Source organism: Crassostrea angulata, chromosome 1, assembly GCF_025612915.1.
Source record: "Crassostrea angulata isolate pt1a10 chromosome 1, ASM2561291v2, whole genome shotgun sequence".
Taxonomy (NCBI): Eukaryota; Metazoa; Mollusca; class Bivalvia; order Ostreida; family Ostreidae; genus Magallana; species Magallana angulata.
This window is the reverse complement of record NC_069111.1, coordinates 53,014,803-53,034,975: the sequence shown is the minus strand read 5'-3', so window position 1 is coordinate 53,034,975 and position 20,173 is coordinate 53,014,803. Positions and strand designations below refer to the sequence as shown.

Sequence of the window (20,173 nt, the reverse complement as noted above, 5' to 3'; positions counted from 1 at the left end):
ACCACATTGACGTCATAATGTAGAAATGACATCATGAAGATTGCATTATTTTGATAATTAATAAATAGGTGTTCTCCTATGGTTTTTCGATTGGGAAACATCGAGCGCAGGCTTGCTTAAGTACCATTTTTAAGGTCTTCCGTTTCCAACGGAAGACCTTATACTGATTCTGATGGTTCTTCTTCATTATAATTTTTCTTCTTCTAGACGTTTTTAAATCCTCAATAACTTTTTTGTTTGTCATCTGATTTCATTCAAATTTTCACGGTATATTGTAAATTGTAATAGGTTTCTAGAGCACAAAAAAATTTGAAATCGCAACTTCCGGTTTTGAGTTATTCCCCTTTTTCTAAAATTTTAGGGGCGTTAGTTTCCAGACAAAGGCTCCGAAATGGTCCGTAGCAAATAATTTATAGTTAAAAATCTTTATTATTGACACTTTGAATATTGTCCTCTGATTTTTGGATTTTAGTTTCTTCCAATTATTCCACTCGAATTAATCAATCGAAATCTATGTTTTAAAAATAGCGAAATTTTTCTCATGTTTTAGCTTCGTAACTTTTTAGTTTAAAATATTTCCTAAATACATATAGAACAAAAGTTGTGCATAATGTTAAGGGCTTTCATTTGACACCAATAAAAAAGGGCTGGCCCCTTAAATTAAGTGCCAGTAGCCCTCAAAAGATTTTGCTTAATAACTCAAAAACGGTTAGGATTTCGATATTGCTGTCGCTGGAAAAGTTGTTTGTTGGGATCTCATAAAGGTCGTTACAATGTTATTTTGTAAGTGATTTGTGTAGTATGAGTGTAAAAAGCTTTACATGTTAACATGTACCTGCTTTCATTTAGCAAGTTAACGAAAGTCTTTGCGCGTAAAACTGGCAAAAAGTTACCACAGAAAGTATGATGGTTTATACAGGAGGCTTTAATTCATGAGAAAAAAATTAGAACACATGCTTTTTTTTTTAAAGAAGTTAAAGTCATTGTTGTTTAGTTCACAATCCTTAAAGACGAGAATCGAAAAACAAAACATTCTTTTTCTTTTCTAGTAAAACACAAAATACTTATTGAAAAAAAAATTCTGTGCATTACATTTTAGTTATCATACTGCATGCATTTAAAATCCACCTTGAATCAGAGATGTGTATTATTACGTAAGCTATCCCTCGCCCACGGCCGAGAAAATCGGTCACCATGGTCGCGGCTGGACTACCTAGCGGTCAGCGGTTATCTAATACACGAGAGTTGCGTCTCTCATATTTGAGTTAATCTAGCTGCGAACTGAAGAATTATTTCAGTTTTGATTACACATAACGGTTTATTCTTCAATTGGATTAAACGATAAGGTGTCAATTAAGAAATCGTTCAGTTAATTAATAAAAGCAATGCCATCCTCAATCTAATGCAATATCAGACATATATATCAATTGTGGGTTTTAAGTAAAAAAAGAATTTCTATTTGATAGAATTTAGTCATTAAATTGCAAACTTTTCAAATCTTCCTAGGTTCTGAGCTGTGCGTGTGTATGCGTTAAACCTTTATGTAATCTATCCTTCGCCCGCGGCCGAGGAAATCATCCACGGCTGCACTACCTAGCGGTAAACGGTTATCTAATACACAAGATTCGCACCCGCACACTTACATGAATATGAACGTGTTTGAGTTTATATAGCCGTAAATACACTGTACACTGTTTTAATTTTATGTTATAAAAGTTTGTTCATTTTGTATTTAGTTAAATTAAACATTGGAGAGTAAATTAAAAAGTCGTTCTGAAAATTAATAAAAGCGATATTACTCCAAATCGGAAATACTCGTGAGACATATTTGAATGGTTGGTTTGTAAGTCTTAAATGTTTTAAAAACTGTTCAAATAATGTTTTCAGTCAACAACAAAAAAAAAACAACAACACAAATATTAAAACCTTTATATAATGATCATCCCTCGCACATGTCCGAGGAGATCCCGCGCAAGTGATCTCTACATGTACCTTATCACGCGTGCATGTTTGGTATTTTGTACGAACGCAACTATTTTTATTATGTTTTAAACTAAACACACGCCCCCCCCCCCCCTAAAATTTTCAAAGTATGCATGACTGTAGATGATTTGATAAATTTTACATAGAAAAGTTAGCATTTTGTGTTTCACTTTATTTATAATTATGCCTGACTCAATATTACACCTCATTGATACATTAGCTGTGCTATGCTGACTGTAATTCTGCTGCTCTATAAACATCTATAAACAGCTAATCCTAATGCATGTTGACAGGTTCTGTTAACAAACCAATTAAACTGTGTTTAAAACAAGCAGTGTTGGTCATTTCATTATGGTGGCTGCAACAAATTCCCCAGGGCCCTGAACTTGGGGTTTCGACCAAGAATCGACTGGAAATCCCAGCAGTTTTGTTTCAAGTGTAGACTGCGCTGTCATTTCCATATTGCGACGCAAGCAGAAATTTCTGAATAACTGTATATTTTTGGAATTTTTTTCTAGGTAAATAGACTATTTTAATATAAGAATATTGAAGATTTGATGCATCATATATTTCTAACAGCTAATAGGGGGTCGGATACCGTAACGTCATTACAATGTTGTAACTTTGATAACCTAGTTAATTTTGGGAGTTCATAAATGCCCAAACTTTTTTGTTTTTAATCCAATACATGTATTAGGTATAAGTAACAATATGTGTCAAATTGTTATATATATATATATATATATATATATATATATATATATATATATATATATATATATATATATATATATATATATATATATATATATATATATATATATATATGTAATAGGCTTTTGTGTAAAGTGTACATAACTGAAAAAATACCACTATTTTGAGCCTGGTTTTACCTTCAAAATACACGAAAACCCAGGAGCTTCCGGGGGCTTCGCCCCCTGGGCTCCCACCAGGGCTTTGCACGGGACCCACGTGGGGGCCTCAAGGCGGCCCCCAGACCCCCTGCCTCAATAATTTTATTAACGCCCCCCCTAACTACAAATCCTGTATCCGCCCCTGACAATGATTACCCAATCTATTAAAATACAAGATAAATAGAGAAGGCAAATATTGCTTGTGACATGTACGTAGTTTTTTTTTTATATATATCTTTATGATAAAGCAGAGAAAAGCAAAAAAAAATAAAAACAAAAAAAAAAAAACCACAAAAAAACAAACATGGAACATGCATCAAATTTACTTCATGTACATGTTACCAAAAATCCGACCGAATATGCGCCTTTGTCACATTTAATTAAATTAACTGAAAATAAAAACCATTACTTTCCGCTTATTTTTATTGAAGTTTCTCCTTTTAAAAAAAAAAATACGTAAACTTTCTCCGAGAGAATAACTGTTGATCCGATAAAGGAGAAAAAACTGACTTAAAAATAGGGATTTTGAATATTATTGCATCGTAGAGAGAAGTAATATTCATTTCTGTAAATAATGTTATTAAATTTTACGTTACATAGCGGTGTCTGTATATCAGGAGTAACATTTAGGCACTCACTTATGCATAAATTCTCCCGATGATCTTAGATAGCTGATTATTATTTTAAATGTTCAAGTCTACTTGTATTATCAAATAATATCAGCCCTGAATAAATTTTCATAGATGCCATTAATTTTGGCTATTTACCAAATTTTGACAGCACGAAACAAATTCAAACTTGCACATAGTCTTCAAAAAATTAGAAAGATTTATTGACAGAAGTTACGTGTTTTTTATGCAGGTTTTTACTTACATTTCCTTACATGAATCATGAGTTCGTGTAATATATAACAATCCATGCTACCCTGAAAAATTTAACTCGCCATTAAACTTCTCATTGTTTAAACCCCTGTCACACTGGAGCTGCGTCCTCACAGCGATCCCGCTGCGTAATTGAATAATGTAAAACGCCATGGTAAACGAACTAGTCTAAGAGTCTTCTACAGCGCCGTAGGAACTCAACGGCATCTTCGTTCGCCGCGGTGGGATATCCTAGCCTAGAAAATTTTAGAACGCCATGCGACGGCGCGTACTTTGAACATGCACAAAGTACGCACCGTGGCTCTGCGTTCCGATAAACACGCCGTAGAAGTGGAGTAAGGTCGCCATGACAGCGCCGTAAAGTCTCCAACAGCGCATGTGCACGCAGTCAGCGCGCAGAGCACGCTGTGGATGCGCGGTAAAAATTCCTAGCACGTCATGAGCGCTCGGCGGATACCCAGCTAGAGGGCAGTCAATCGCCAAGTAGAACTCGGTGGAAACGTAGTTGGGAGCTCTGTAAGAACGCCTTTCTGAATGTTCCTTGCGATCCTACGGCGATTCCATGAATTTTACAACGCCGTGAACACGCACTGGGAACGCAACTTTGTGTGACAGGGCCTTAAAGAGTTTTCAAAACAATTACACAAACTGTGTTCGATAAATAGTTTTCCTAAAACATTTTCTTCCTGTCTTTATACAGGCTTTCAATCACAGCACGTTTTTATAACAAAAGCAGCAGTGAAATTTTAGTCATTATAATCGTTTGACACCAAATCACATAAATTTTCATCTCGCAGCAACAACGGAGTCCCTACTCGTGGTTTTGCCACGAGCTCTGCTCTAGTTTAATATAATGTGTATAACTATCGGAAGAAAAACATATGTTAAAATCGCACTTGAGCAGTCCTGCGCTCTATACTTCCGAATGCAAAATATGGAGAAAAAATGAGAGTATTTTCATTTTTTTGCAAATTTGCGGGAATTAGGTCATTTAAGTGACGTCAAAGATACACAGCGAATGAGCAGTGATGACTAAAATCAAGACTAAAGTTATAGGCATCCTCTATGCAATGATTTGTGAAGATTTTATTTTTATACGATACTATTTAAAAATTGGTTGAAATCGGGGGCAGATATTTGACCATATCGCACATAGTCCTTTCTTTCAAGGAAAAAAAAATTTGTAAATAAACTTAGTCCGAATTTCTTATGTTTTGCTAAATTCCTTTGTTTGAGCTTTATTCCATAATGTAGTAAAAATGTCAAATGTTTTGTTCAAAATTTTTCATTTCAAGAATACTTTATGTGTTTTGAACAAATTTTACTTTTGACATTGAATTTTTAAAAATTAAATCGAATTCAAATCCTTAGTAAACAACGTCCTTAATACGCTTGTTTCAAGTATAGTTACATATGTTTAAGTGGGATAAAGATAAAAATACATGGTTAATGTCTTGAAATAAATGAATTAAGCGATATTCAGGCGGGTTGAGAAAACGTGACAGAGGACTAGGCTTGCCGAACCCTCTTCGTTTTCGACCCGAGCCCAGATATAGCTTATACTTCCAGACATTTATGTTTATTCCTCAATATAATATCAATTTTACGCATAAAACGAGATATTTTCAACAAATATCGCGGAATATCTGCAGTTGAAACTATCACGCCATGGCGTCAACAAAGCAAAAAGATGACGTCACAATACAAAAGAAACGCTGCGCGAAAGCGTGCGTACTCGTTCTGTACTCGGCCTCGTTAATGTAAACGATACAAATGATAAAGTGCAAGTAGAATTTCATTAAAAATAGGGTCGATGTTGGCGAATGTTTCCAACAACCTTAAAAGCACTACAGTCTCTAAGAACTGAAATTCAAAACCACCGTGTGGACTTACTTACGGACAACCAAGCGGTCAAGTGTGCGTGGCAAAATCAAGGAGGAAAGGACAACCAATTGAACGGAATCATGAAACAGATATTTCAACTAGTTTTTGAGAAGATTGATCTGCAAATGCATTATATACCACCCAAACTAAATCCCGCTATTAGAGCGTATCGGGAAGTGGATATGATGGAAACTACTCTATACGAGAAATCTGCGCGTGAAGTTGACATTGTGTTTGACCCTCACTCTGTCGATCTAATGGCTTCCGAGTCCAATGTGCATCATTCTATTGACGGTGTTGCTCTGAGATACTTTTCTAAAACAAAACACCATCGTCATCAGGAGTTTATTTATCGCTGGAATGCAATTCCTATGTTTCGCCCATTTGCGTTGATATTCCCTGTTTTAAGATATTTACAGGAGCTGATATTCCCTGTTTCAAGATATTTACAGGAGCATAAGGTCAAACGATACAAATTCATTGCACCGCTATTTAGCCTTATCACTGTTTGGCAACCGTTTTTGAATTACAATTGTATCAATTCTTTTATTGTTAGCGAAAAGGTGGAACCGGGAATTTTATGTTTTCTGAGTAAGAAAGGATATTTTGACGACAAAAATGGTTTACGCTGGAGACTAATGACGTATCGTTATCAATGTCACCTTTCTTTACAGAACGATGAGTGTACTGATGCAATAGACCTGCCTGGCATAGATGACAGATTCAATCAACTGGATCAGAAGATAATAAAATCCACAACTTACAAAAAGTGTACAAGTCCGCGTTGGAAATTAGAATTTTTTTTTCTTAATTTCCTCAACAACCTAAAATCAAAGATGTTACACCGACAGACCTGCGTCGGTTTTCTGTTGGTGCGACTCATCAGGTAATATATATTTTGCCAAAAAATGACTAAGTTGGTATTTTTTTTCATAATTATCGGAAATCAAAATCCTAGCAATATGCACACCTCTGATATATGTACAATTGATCTACAAAAGAACCACTTCCTATCTTGAAAACTGTAGGAGGAGGTTTCCGTACAATGAGGGTACCCTATATGCAATATTTTGCCAAAAAATAACTAAGTTCAAAAGCTGGTATTTTTTTCATAAGTTATCAGAAATCAAAATCCTAGCAATATGCACACCTCTGATATATGTACAATTGATCTGCAAAAGAACAACTTCTTATCTTGAAAACTGTAGGAGGATTTATCCGTACAATGAGGGTACCCTTTTGGCAGCCGCCCGCCCGCCATTTTCACCATTTTAATAACCGGATTTTTCCTTCGGCAAACCCTGTTAAAAATCGTGAGAGAAGTACAAGCAATGGCCAGAATCTTGCCAAAACAAGCAAAATCAATGTTCGTTGGAAAGCTGAACTCGATATCGGCTTATATACGGAATCGTCTACATTCTTTTAAAGATTTCCCAACGCCTCGGGAGAAGTATACATTACTTAGAGATCAAGCAATGTTTAAGCTACAGTTCTTTGCAGGCAATAGAGCGTCTGATATATCGAATTTTATTACGCAGGATATAAAATTCCTTCCTGATGATTCTGGAATTGTATTTACGCACACGTTCTGAAAAACATTGAAAGGGGGTGACGGAAAAACGAATTCTTTTGCGATAATGCGATATTCAGACAACTTTACATGCCTAATATCCGGATTGGAAACCAATCGCTCTCGGGAGCGAAGTCTCTGGGAATTGACTTAAAGACCGGTTACCTATTTCGAACGGTTTCAGAAAATGGCCCAGTGTTGGATAACTCTATATCTTATTCATTCATTTATGAAAGGCTAAAATATTATTAGAGGACATTAGGGTAAGATGACGGAGAGACTCCGCACAGTTTATGGACAGAATGTGCAGTGACATTAGCACTGTCAGTTGTTGATTCTCGACAGCTAATCATGATGTCACATGTGGGATGGTCAGACTCAAATACAGCAGATTACTAAAGCATAGCAGCAAAGAACAGAGACGCTATGGAAACTTCCTTAGCTTTGCTTTGGCACAAGCGAAAAGGGTCAACAAGGCAAAAGCTACTTTTAGTGACAATTGTGAATTTTCACAATTACGAGCGGTCGTGTGACTCTTGTACATTAAATACTGAGTATTATCATATTTTATATATTATAATATTTTCATGTATGAACAAATGTAGAAGTAATATTCTATTTTTTTGTTGGGAATGAAAAGGGGGTCGTTCATTAATTGAATAATAAACATATTACTGTGATTATGGACTTATGTTATTTAATATAATCCCAATACCTAACAAGGGACTGCTGTGTTCAGAGGGATTAGGCGGATGATATGTAATTACCCTCAGTGTAATCACGTGAAAAGCGCAGTACTAATTATCATTCAAGAAGAGGGGCGAATGCAAATGTACGTGTAATACGAGACAATTTTGCATGTTTAAACTGTATAACAACGGAGATAAGGGGGTACCTCGTTTCCCACCCTCCCAGCCCTATGTTAATTATATTACTCTGGGCATGCACTCCCGACTTACGTTAATTAATATAATCCCAATACTTAAAAAGAGACTACAGTGTTCAGAGTGATAAGGCTGAGGATATGTAATTTGTTCATTAATAGACTGTTTTTCTTTGTAAACCCTCTTAAAATATAAGAAATAGTGAACGTCAAAGATTTCTTAATAATAGCAGATCACGCACACACCTTAACTCCAAGTAGCGGTGGACTATGTATTTGCTCATCACCGCTGCGACCCGAGATTGATCCCCGTGATCGACAGTGGTTCTATGTGACAAGATATGGTGGTCGACCGCTGTGATACGTGGGTTTTCTTCGGGCACTCAAAAACATTTGCAAAACGATTTATTGTTCACAACAAAATTATTATATGTTACATTATGTTTCATATAAATCGTTTTTATATACACAGACATATATTTTCATTCCTAAAATTCTAAATAACTCAGGTTTTTTTTTTAATTCATAACAATCGCATTCTACATACACTGTTTCTAGAAAAAAGTAAAAATTGAAAGGAATTATTTAAACGTATTTATACATATGGCATTTTTTCAAATTCATAACATTCACATTCTACATTTACTGTTCATAGAGGAAATAAAAATTGAAAGGAATTATTTTAAAGTATATATACATTCATGGCATTTTAAAATATATGCATCAATATTATGCAAGCCATTATAAATGGATAACCAATGATTAATCATAGGTAGAAACATTTTGAAAAAGCAGATCTCTATATAAAGATAGACTATGCGTTCCACTTTGGCATTTCTTCAATACATTTGATGACGTTGTGAATAGAAAATAAACTAATTAATGAAAAATTCGAATATTAAATAACATTGATAGGCACATGTAACACTCACACCCAAAACACACATTTAAGGATATTAAAAATATATATTATGATTTTTTTTTTAATATAAAATTTATCATCATGTAGATTGTATTTGTCTTCGCATGCTGGTCATAGTAAATATACAATTCGTGCTACTATTTCGTTCCTCCTCCAATGTTATTGTCTCTGTTTTCGTAATTCATAAAAAAGAAGGCGTTAATTAACAAATAATTCACGTCAGAAGTAATTTGCGCTTATAAGCTATATTTTGAAATTTACCTGGTATTGTGTTTCTCTTGGAACATTATAACTTATGTTATTCACATAATCCATGTCTAAAATGATTTAAAAGTTAAATTGTATCAATCTTACAATTAGACAAATCTTACAATGAATGTGATCACTATACTTTTTTTTTTAGGTTTTAGAGAACACTTATGTAGATTAAAAGCAAATATGAAAAAGAGTGCATAGGATTCTTGCTCTGGCCAACTTTCTGAGTTATGTATTTTTATTGACATACTTGTTTTCTGGATATTTAAAATAAACATGTTTTGAAATAAAACTACCTCTGTTATCATTTTTCATATTACTGTAAACATGGCGGGAAACGTCATTCAACTCGAGATACTCGTTACAGTACAGATCACATGGGTTTATGGACTCATAAACTGATTGAGTGTCGTCGTTAGGTCTTGGCTCTTCTGAGTAAGAATTACTTCTCAATTTCCATTCCAGTTTTTCAATTCTAAAATAAATTACAAATTATTCTATCAATCTTACATGTAAAAGGAAACGACAGTGATTGTTTCTTTGTTAACGCTTTAGTAAAGCGTACATGTCGACTTTTGGCAACATGGAAAACAAAGTATTTTCAGAAAACCAAAAGGAGTATTTGAAATTTATGACATATAACTAGCACAATGCTCTTATAGAAAGGTTTGAAAAAATGTCTAAAATCAGCATTACAGTCTTTTGTCATTTGTGTCTCATTTAATAGCAAGGCAAAACTAGGAAAAATATTTACCTCTTCGAAAGGTTAATGTCAGCTTGTTTTGATTTTCTTTGTCGACATAGATAGACCATTAAGAGTGCACATACAACTATTGAAACCGGTACACTTATTCCAACAGTTATAAAGATGGTACGTATGTATTTTGGAAATATGTGTACAATAAATATAATTGATGTAACATGAAGACAGCAAGACTGATAACATCTAACTATCAATACAGTGCATTTTATTTATAGTATAGTTCTCTTGCAAGCAGAGGCTAGGTGTTAGTCTTGTGTGTGTATTCAATAAGGTAAAATCTACAAAGTATATAAGTGCTTGATCCGGCTTATTAGAATTTATTTATATGTATCGCAGACACACATAATATCTTAACTATTTTGAAGAAAAAGGTCGAGAGGCTTGAAATTTTCTTTTAATTTAAAGCATTTTTTCCTGTGGTAATCAAATCTACGAGCATTAGAGAATTTGTAATAAAATTAAACTAAGTACTTGACAATGCTATTGATTTCAGGCTGAAAGGTAATATTTGCAAAATGTTAGCAGAGGAACAGTTAAACATATCAATTTAATTATCACATACTAGTCGGTAGCTTCTACTATCAATAAACATAACATTAGATCATAATAGCTTATGAGCCAAGATAATTTTTTGAAATTCATTGGAGGATTCAGAGAGGGGTCTTTTCATAGGGTAGCTGTCTATTTTAAAGCATAGGAGCACGTTTTCATTGGAGACTTGTTCATGAAGGCTAGAAAATTATATAAGTTGCAGAGTAACCTGATGTTAAAAAACGTGTGAAGTTTTATGCATGAACAAATGAAAAGTCCTTGTTTTCTTACAAATATTGAATTTTAAAAGTATTGATTTTTCACATATTTATTGAAAGTCATTGGCTCTATTAATCATTATTGCTATTACCTCAGATATATATAAAGTAAAATGATTCATTTTTGAATCATTTGGACAACTTAGTTTAGAACTGAAATGTAAATACATACACACACTTGGCAATTCCATAAGTATCGTCACAGAGCTCTCCGTTCGGACAAGAACCACCAATGCCTTTTAATAATGTGCACGGTGTAGATAATTTCGTAATATCTATAATTATATATGATAAATACAAATATATATTCTATATACAGAATGCATGGTCTTAATGATATTCATAGATAATTATATTTATAAACAATACAAGTGTTTGAATGTCGTTGTTTTCATTTACATCCAATCTTTGATTGGTTGTTAAAGTTACTTGGACGAGTTGTTTGATAATTTTCTCCCTATCGTGCAACAACGGACCCCCGCCCACCCACTCCATTCTTGTATAAATGATATGGATGTTAATGGAATGGGTTTTTTTTTATATTGTAAAATGATGAGTGAAGGAAAACGAAAAGAGTTTATTGTACATATGATTTGATAGCGTCTCTTTAACTTGCACATGCGAGCTATTTCTAAATATTGGTGTTTTGAGGTTAAGTTTTTATAGATTTTATGTTCTTTTAAACAGGTAAATTAGAACATAAAAGATGTTATACAAGTAACAAAAATAGCATGAGATGATGATTTCGTACTTGATATTGTTTTGCCATTCGGATCTTTAATTGCTATGCTGTGAACTTTTGGCTTTTTATCAAAAACAGTTATGCTCTTTTCTCCTGTTAACAGGACTTTCATTGATGTAGCTAAATCCGATTTCAATTTGCTTGATTCCTCTTTTGAAGCGATGATTTCGTAGTATACGATGAGTGCCTCTATATGGACTGCTCCACCTTTTTGACCACCGATGAGAGGCATAAGCTGGCTATAATAAACATGTAAAAGGTTAGCATTATTGTATGTAAAAACAAAGGTATGAAATGCACAAGTATGAAATCTTAAACAACCTACCGAATTGATAGGATAATTATGTCAATCAATCCACGCACGTTTTCTTCTTTGTAGAACTTTTTTAACTAAGTTGAAAAAAAAGAAAGACTAAGAAGTGTCAAAGCATAAAGATGTTCGATAAAATATTGAGCAGTTTCATCACGAACCCGACCTCATCATTACCGATGACGTTAACTCTTTTTGCCATTCAGTGCTATTTTCTAAAAACTCCTCTCGACTAATGTCAATGTAGTTTTTGTATTAATCTTTATCTCAGATAAGTCTAGAAATAGAAATAAATATGGTTATAGCAAATTGTTCATGACAAACCATTTTGTTTTACTTGAAATAAGAATTCGTATTATTCGATAGATTAATAAGGCGATTGAAGTCTGCTAGGAATATTAAGTGAAAGTGTCATTATTTAAAATAAAGCGCCCAATGTTCATAACAGAAAACTCGAAAATACTTGCATAATAAGGTACATGCAAAATCTTACTTGTTTTACTTGGAGGTCTTAGTTCTGTATAATTGAAGAAAATATCATTTTATAATCATAAATTTATAAATAAATATATGATTGTTATTATCTTCAGAAATTAGTGCATAAGATAAGTAAATATTCTTATTTACGTTTACACAGGGTGAGGTTCTGTCCTCCGTACAAGCATTCACAGTGTGATGACCCAAGAGAGTTGACACACACCTGATACAAATTGGTGTCACACCTTCTCAGGTTTTCCTGGCATTCGTCCACGTCCTCTGAACAGTTGTGTCCCTTCCATCCTGTCTTACACAGACAGTCTCCCGTCACAGAATTACATATAACGGTATTGTTCATATCGCAGGAACATGCTTCTCTACATTGGTCCTCTGTTATAAATCCATTACACGCTAAAGTATAATTGATTTCAAGAATAAACATATATGTCTTATCATTTGTTTTATTGATATTATTAAGACAAACGATATGTATTGTCATTATAAGAAAAATATGAAAATATAAAGTTAACAAAAGGCCTATAGGCCTTAACGGTCACCTGAGTACCATAGCCCTCACGCAAACTTGACGAGGAGTCTCGTATATAAATGTTTTAAATTTTCATTCTTGAGTAGAAAAATTATAATATTGTAATGACGACCATCTTTCAAAAAGGACTATAAAACCTATAATTTTAGCGAAAAACTTAAAGATCATAATAGAAGACATGACCTGATATTGAAAAGGTGCAATATATACCCTCTCCAGGCCATAACCTGTGTCTTACAGATAAGTGAAATGAAATATCATGAAAAATGACATCTTAATTCAGTCAATTTTTATTTTTGTTAGTACACGTATTTTAAAAATTTTATATGCATTTACACTAAATGACCATTTTGGCCTCACCCTGCATTAAGAACCCCTTCCCTATACACTATATGAGTATTTTGGCCCCGCCCTAGATTCAAATCCCTACATTGGAAGACATGAAATTTAAAATTTTGATAGATGGCTATATTTTCTTTTTTCATTTGCAGTTAGTTTTTATTCAGTATCAGCAGAAGTAAAGAAGACCATTTTTTAAAAACATTGTATGCATTAAAACTACATGATGTATTAACACTATACATCATTTTGGCCCCGCCCTAGAGTCAAAACCAATACGCTAGGGGCCATTATATTTACAATATTAGTACAGGACTTTCAGATTGGTTGACATAATTATGAGGTCAGTTTTTCTTACATATGTTTGATACGCGTAGTAAAGAAGAAAATTTTTAAACATTCTATGCATTAACACTATATCGCCATTTTGCAACACCCCCCCCCCCTCCGCCCTTGAACCCCTGACCCAAAGGCATTGAATTTCACAATTTAGATAGAGGAGTTAGTGGAAATCATTACCCTGCATTCAGATTTTTCTCACTAGTGTGGGAGTACTGTCCCAGGGGTTATGAATTTCACAATGTACGTATATTCAGTTTCCAACAAATATACATATAGGAGTATAGAAGACAATTTTCTAATACATTGTATTTAATACATTTTTACCATATGGCCATATTGGCCCCACCTTAAAGCCTGAACCCTTTACACAGTGGTCATGAATTTCACAAGTTTGGTAGAGGGCTTCATGGACATCATAACCATGCATGTTTTTCCCTCACATGTGTTGGACTAGAGAAGAATATTTTTGAAAAGTAACCCCTTTTTTTTTTTAAATTGGCTCCGCCTGTGGCGGCCCGGGGTTGGTAGAGCCATGTATTTCACAAATCAGATTTCTCTTACCATAGAAATGCTTGACATAAAAATAATTATAACAGGACTATGAAGTTTTCAAGAATGTAAAAATGTTAATGCTCGACGATGGACGAAGACCATTTGCAATAGGTCACCTGAGTGACCTATTAAATTGTTTTTTTAAAGGTGACTTAAACATTTAATACTGAAGAAAGTATATAGTCATGCTTACATACTATACTCGATGTTTCTATCCAGTAAAAAGCTGGAGCACGCAGTCTTTGTCCGTAAGAATGATAATAATTTGTAGTAAATCTGTAGCTGATCGCTGTTATTGTGACATTGTACAGTGTGTCCGGAAGTAAAAGTTGGTCCCAGTCTATGGTTGGTTTACTGTCTAATGTTTCTTGCTCGTGATCAACAATTTTCACCCTGTACCGGTTGACAAGTCCACCAGATTCTTCCCATATGAGGTGAACCCCATCAGCAGAGAAGTTACTAAGACCGGCTTGTGTGGCTCTTTATGTTGAAAAAAACCTCGTTTAATTCAGTTGCAGTATGGTGTAAAGAAAATCATTTCACGTGTATATACACATATACAGATGTATTTCTATGATTAGTTTTACCTAAAAAAGTTTCGTAGAATGATGTATCTACGGTTATTGTTTGTGTTGGATTGCTAAGAAGAACTAGAGAACGGATATATGTCCTATATAGTCGTCCAGATTGTAGTGTGCACGGTGGTGTATATGACGTGTGGTTTCCGGCATAAATCTTTTCTGACGACTTCCAACCGTCTCCGTTTTTCTCTTGTAGGTAAACTTCGTATCCGGTCACAAGATCTGCATTCCGAGAAGGACGGTTCCAAGTTATTGAAATATCACATGTTGTACTTTGGATGGCAATGCTTTGTGCCCGTAAATAATAACCTTTATTTAAAGAAAAAAACAGAAAAAAATTTAGTTATAATATGCAGTTTCAAATAAGAATTCCCTTTAGATGACGAGTCGTCTATATTTTTACTTTTAGGTTTAAGTACTATTTATTTTAGGAAAACATAGATTATACATTTGATTATATCTTTGCTAACAACCCATATGACTGGAAACAGAAACGTTTAAGTTGCATTTAACTTTTGTAATATACAGAAAAATCCATTGTTAAGATTAGTACTTAGTATTAATCTTACAATCTAAATGGTATTCTTAAAATTATTCTTACAAGTAATAAAAATCTTATCTAATGTTTTTCTTTTTCAGTAGGTAAACCAAACCTTTTATAATTAGTTTTCGTTGAGGATGTAAATTCGTAGGCGAGGGCTAGCAACAAATACCACGAAAACTGAGCCACCACGAATTCTAATGATTCCACAGTAGTTGGGAATAAATTTCATTATCCAATTCACTTCTATGATAAGTTATTTCCATATAGGTTTTGGTTGTATTTTATCATAAGTTTCAATTTGCACATTTTTGTTCTTAGAATTTTAAACCATGTTTCTCCAAAACAATTTATTCAGAAAACAAAATCACAATAAAATACAATTGCTCAATATTAAAAGAGTAAACTTTGATAAATGTATATATTAAATATATTAAAAAATTTTGAACACTAAGTAAATCTTTGGTATCATCAGTGTTTGGTAGTAGATGTATGGAAGCTAAATCTAAAATCAGTTTCTTTAACTTACTTGGAAAACATTCTTGATTGAATGCATAATACGAATCGTAGCATAGACATATTTTGCGTGAACATTGTAAATATTTTCTTTCATCACATTCTCTGGTCATGTTGCAACTGGCATTGTAGTCCAAAACTAAGCAAAAAATGAACACATTGATTATGATACTATTTTAAAGAAATAAAGTATCTATCTTTAATCTTGACGTATTTTTAAAGAAATATTTAAAGATTTGTTTTTTTTTCAATGTACCTTAGAAAATATACAGATTAATTATTTTGATAAAATATGCTTTACGGAGCATGTCAGTTTTTAATTGTTTTATATTTTGTATGCATTTTTCCTTATTAAGAAAATGTGCAGTTTAAGCGCATAAAAATAAACGATATTTCATATGAGGTCACAATAAACTATAAAGGTCATTTTGTGAAAGTTTCAATTAAATTAAAGAACTTCTGACCGTTTTATTGCCTAGTATGGACGACCAACGCTAGAAAAATGAGTCAAAAACGTTAACGTAAGTGAACACCTTGGAGCACCGGGTCGTCATTAAATTTTGTGTGCACGCAGAAAAAATCTCCGATGGAGACCAAAAGGTTCTTAGATGCTGCTATTTTTATAGGACAAAGGTTTACAATTGGAACCACAATTGGAATTGAAGGTTTGAAAATAAAAATACTGATATCTTGAGCTCTTGCAGCACCCCGACCCTCCATACAGCCCGGATATTGCACCAATGGATTTCGCTTTATTTCTTTATCTGAAGTCGAAACTGCGTGGACAGAGATTTTCGGACCTAAATGATCCATGCTATGAGACAAAAGACATTATACAAAAATCTAACAAATAATTGTGTGAACATGCGTTCTGTAAATGGGTTAATGGCATGAACAGTGTATGAACTAAAAGGTGTTAACTTTGAAAAAGAGTGACAGGTTTATATTGCCTTTCAGTAGTTTGACGTCACCTGCCGTCGTGGAAATATGAAATGGTGCTCCGTAAACTCATAAAAATAAAAATCGCTGTATCTTTTGAAAGCAACTTCAAAATCATATGATTTTTTGCATACTTATTTTCAATTGGTAGTCATTTAATAAAACATACGTCATCCTACAAAATACACAGTAATTTTGGCGTAAATCACATTGTCCGCGACCTTTTCTAACAACCCTCGTACAATGCTATTTTCCTTTAAGTCTTAAATGTTTAATCATTCACCCAATTTACAACACTATAGTTTTTACATTTATATAAGTTATGAAATTTTTTTGTTTTTTTTTCATTTTGGTTGGAATTTTTTCAAGGAAAAACACGATATAATGATAATACAAAATTTCTGATTTAAATCACAGTAGTCAGAATAGTGAAAAGGCAGAGCCATTAAAACAGATTTTATGGAATATCGCGCGTTAGTATTCACTAAGGGACACCATTACACCTCTGAACAGTGTCCGGAACAGGAAAGAAAACGACGTCAATAGAGTAAATAAGAATAGTAAAGAATCATTTTGTGATGCATATGGTGAATATAGATGGAAATTCATGTGTTGTTTACCTATTAAAGTAAAACTATTACGTGTAGTATGTGGAGGAGCGTTATATTGTTAAAGTTAAAGTTTTAATCACTTTTGACTTTTAGATGGGAATCTTACAAAGTGCAACATAAAAAATAAAAAAGGGCTTTTAAAAAGTCCTTGTCGTGTCTCGGCGTTATGAAATTAAAGACTGGTCGATGTTAAGTGAGTTATATTTTAATTCCCAGTTTTCTCTCGGGTTTTTTTTTTAAATTCCTGTTTGAGTCATCCTTAATTGCAATTTCATATGTACACAAACCGAGCTATTTTTTTAAGTAAACTATCAATTTTGTTAGAGATCTGCTATCGAATCCTTTTTCATCATTCACATTTTTTTTTATTTTATCTAAGGAACGTCTTTTTGACCCATTAATACATATATTCTTTGAATTTTCTTAATGCTAGTCAATAAAATGTTTGCCATTTTTCCAAAACTATTTACAGTCAGTTTCATCTCTGTCAATAATGTTTTAATGGCTGTGATAATATCCCACTCCTAACTGATCTTGGCTTTCTGGAAAATTTAATATACAAATGAGTTTCTATTGTGATGCACTTATTAGCATACGGTATGCATTTACTTTAGAAGCTCAAATACGGTGATACAAGTTTTTGAAACATTATTGTTTAGTATTATTCATAAAAGAAAACATGATATTTGATTTCATTTGATCATCATATTCTCACTGAGGGGGTTACGGGCGTAGATAATGATTCGTAAGAATTTTGCTTTTAGATATTTTGGTCGGTTCAAGCATGTGTTTGTTTAGAAGACATTAAGTGCAATTATTTTAATGGCAAGTTCTCCTTAGTAGTAAGTAAACATAATACAAACTTCCATAGACGTGCTGCAGACGAACAATGTTGCTTGAGCACCAGCCGGTAGATATCCTGACATATAGTCGGTACTCTCCTTCGTCGTCAAAGTCAACATTATTTATCACGAGTTGAGAGGGAGTCAACACATTGGTATCGAGATAATTTTTTTCATCTGGGTTTATGGTTTTAAGAACGATTCCACGTTGCAGTCTTTGCCATCGTCCTTCAGTGGGGTATTCTAATTTGGCTTCTAATGTTCCTGTAAAGTTAACCCTCTTTCCAAAAGGGACATATAGAAAACTCGGATAAAGTATCAAAACAGGGCACGCTTGAAGAAAAAAAATTAATATCAAGTAAATAATTATTTGTAACTATTTCTATAATTCACTTATAATACCTTCCAACTATAACTTAATATATAAATTGCTGACATTAAACTGAATATCAATGATATAACAAATTGTTTCTTTCCTACTTCATCTATTTTTAAACAAACATTACAATTAACATACTGGCTATTGATACGTAACTTAGATTCTTTTTCACCTTTTACAATAGGAGTTTAATGCTAATAGATCAAGAGATATCAAATTGTTAAAGAGAAAATAGTAACAATACATTTAAATGACGAGTCTAAACTTTGTTACGCAAATTTTATAATATAATGTTATTTTCATAATTAAGTATATCAGTTAAATAAATTCGTAAGAAATAAAAATCAAACTAAATCTAAAAATCGTACAATGATTGATTCCTGGTGAGTTGGTCTGCTGTCCAGTTGTTACTTCAACACCAAGAAGGTAAATAATTCCAAAGAGGACAAATGAAATTGGCTTGCAGTTAGTAATCATGCTGGATTTGCCCGTGGACGGATGAATTATAAAATTGCATATCATTATTAGAATCTCACAGGTTATCATTTGAATCTCATTCATCATAACATATTACATGTAACATACTTTAACATATACATGTACCGTATAATTTCAATTGAGTTTTCTATTGGTTTTAATAATTTTGAATGTTTTTTTTAGGTTAAATGGACGCAAAATATTCAACACTTTCCTAATTTTTGTCGAAAATCAGTTGGCGTTGATATCTATAATATATGTTCATGGCTTTAGAAACTTGCGCTAAAATGTTTAAACTAAAACATCTGTCACTCTAACTTGATATTCATATCGCACACATTCATGTCTACACATGTTTTATCAAACAATCAATAATTGAATTGCGAAATACTACATAACCATGTAATTTTGAATGTTAAACGCAAAAAGATTTGAACTGTTCAATTCCTGAAGGTGCCTTTCTTCAACTCTCAATATAAACCATAAAAAAACATATTATTAAGCTTCATTTGTCTTTTCTCATCGCATAATATAAACTTATAAAAAATAGGCATGAAAGGACTCTAAAACTAAACCATTGATTAATTGTTAAATAACACATAAAAGGTCATTTATTACTCATTGATTATAGCTTTCCTACAGTAAAGGTTATTCTACATTTTAAAAAAAAACCTTTTCTACTATATTTAATATTTAAAAACTCATATAATTACCTTTCTCGTGTTGTTGAATTTCTTGTTGAGAAGGTAAGAAATGTTTGGTTTAAAAATCAATGTTGACAAGATTGGCCAATAAAAACAGAGCTGATAAGAGAGACTTTATCAGAAATCAGGTACAAGCACCACATTGAAAATTAGTTCAAATAAGAAGATTCCAAAGATAAATCTGGTTCAAGGACTTTTTCTCCATTCACAAAAAATAATAAAAGATAATTTTGAATATATGCGAAATATATTTGAGTTTACTATATGAAAGCATACAAATCTGACTATATTTCTCCTTTTTGGTTAAAAAAAACTCATTATGTTTGATAAAAATTTCAGGTTCGAGTCAATAAATGCGACTTGTTACCTCTCAACATCATGTTTTTCTGAAGAAAAAAAACCAGGTACTT

General features: G+C 33.0%; 1 pseudogene; it reads right to left on the bottom strand.

The window, feature by feature from the left end:
- Positions 1 to 9,412: 9,412 nt before the first annotated feature.
- LOC128192954 (uncharacterized) lies at positions 9,413 to 19,438 on the bottom strand (annotated as a pseudogene).
- Positions 19,439 to 20,173: the final 735 nt, after the last annotated feature.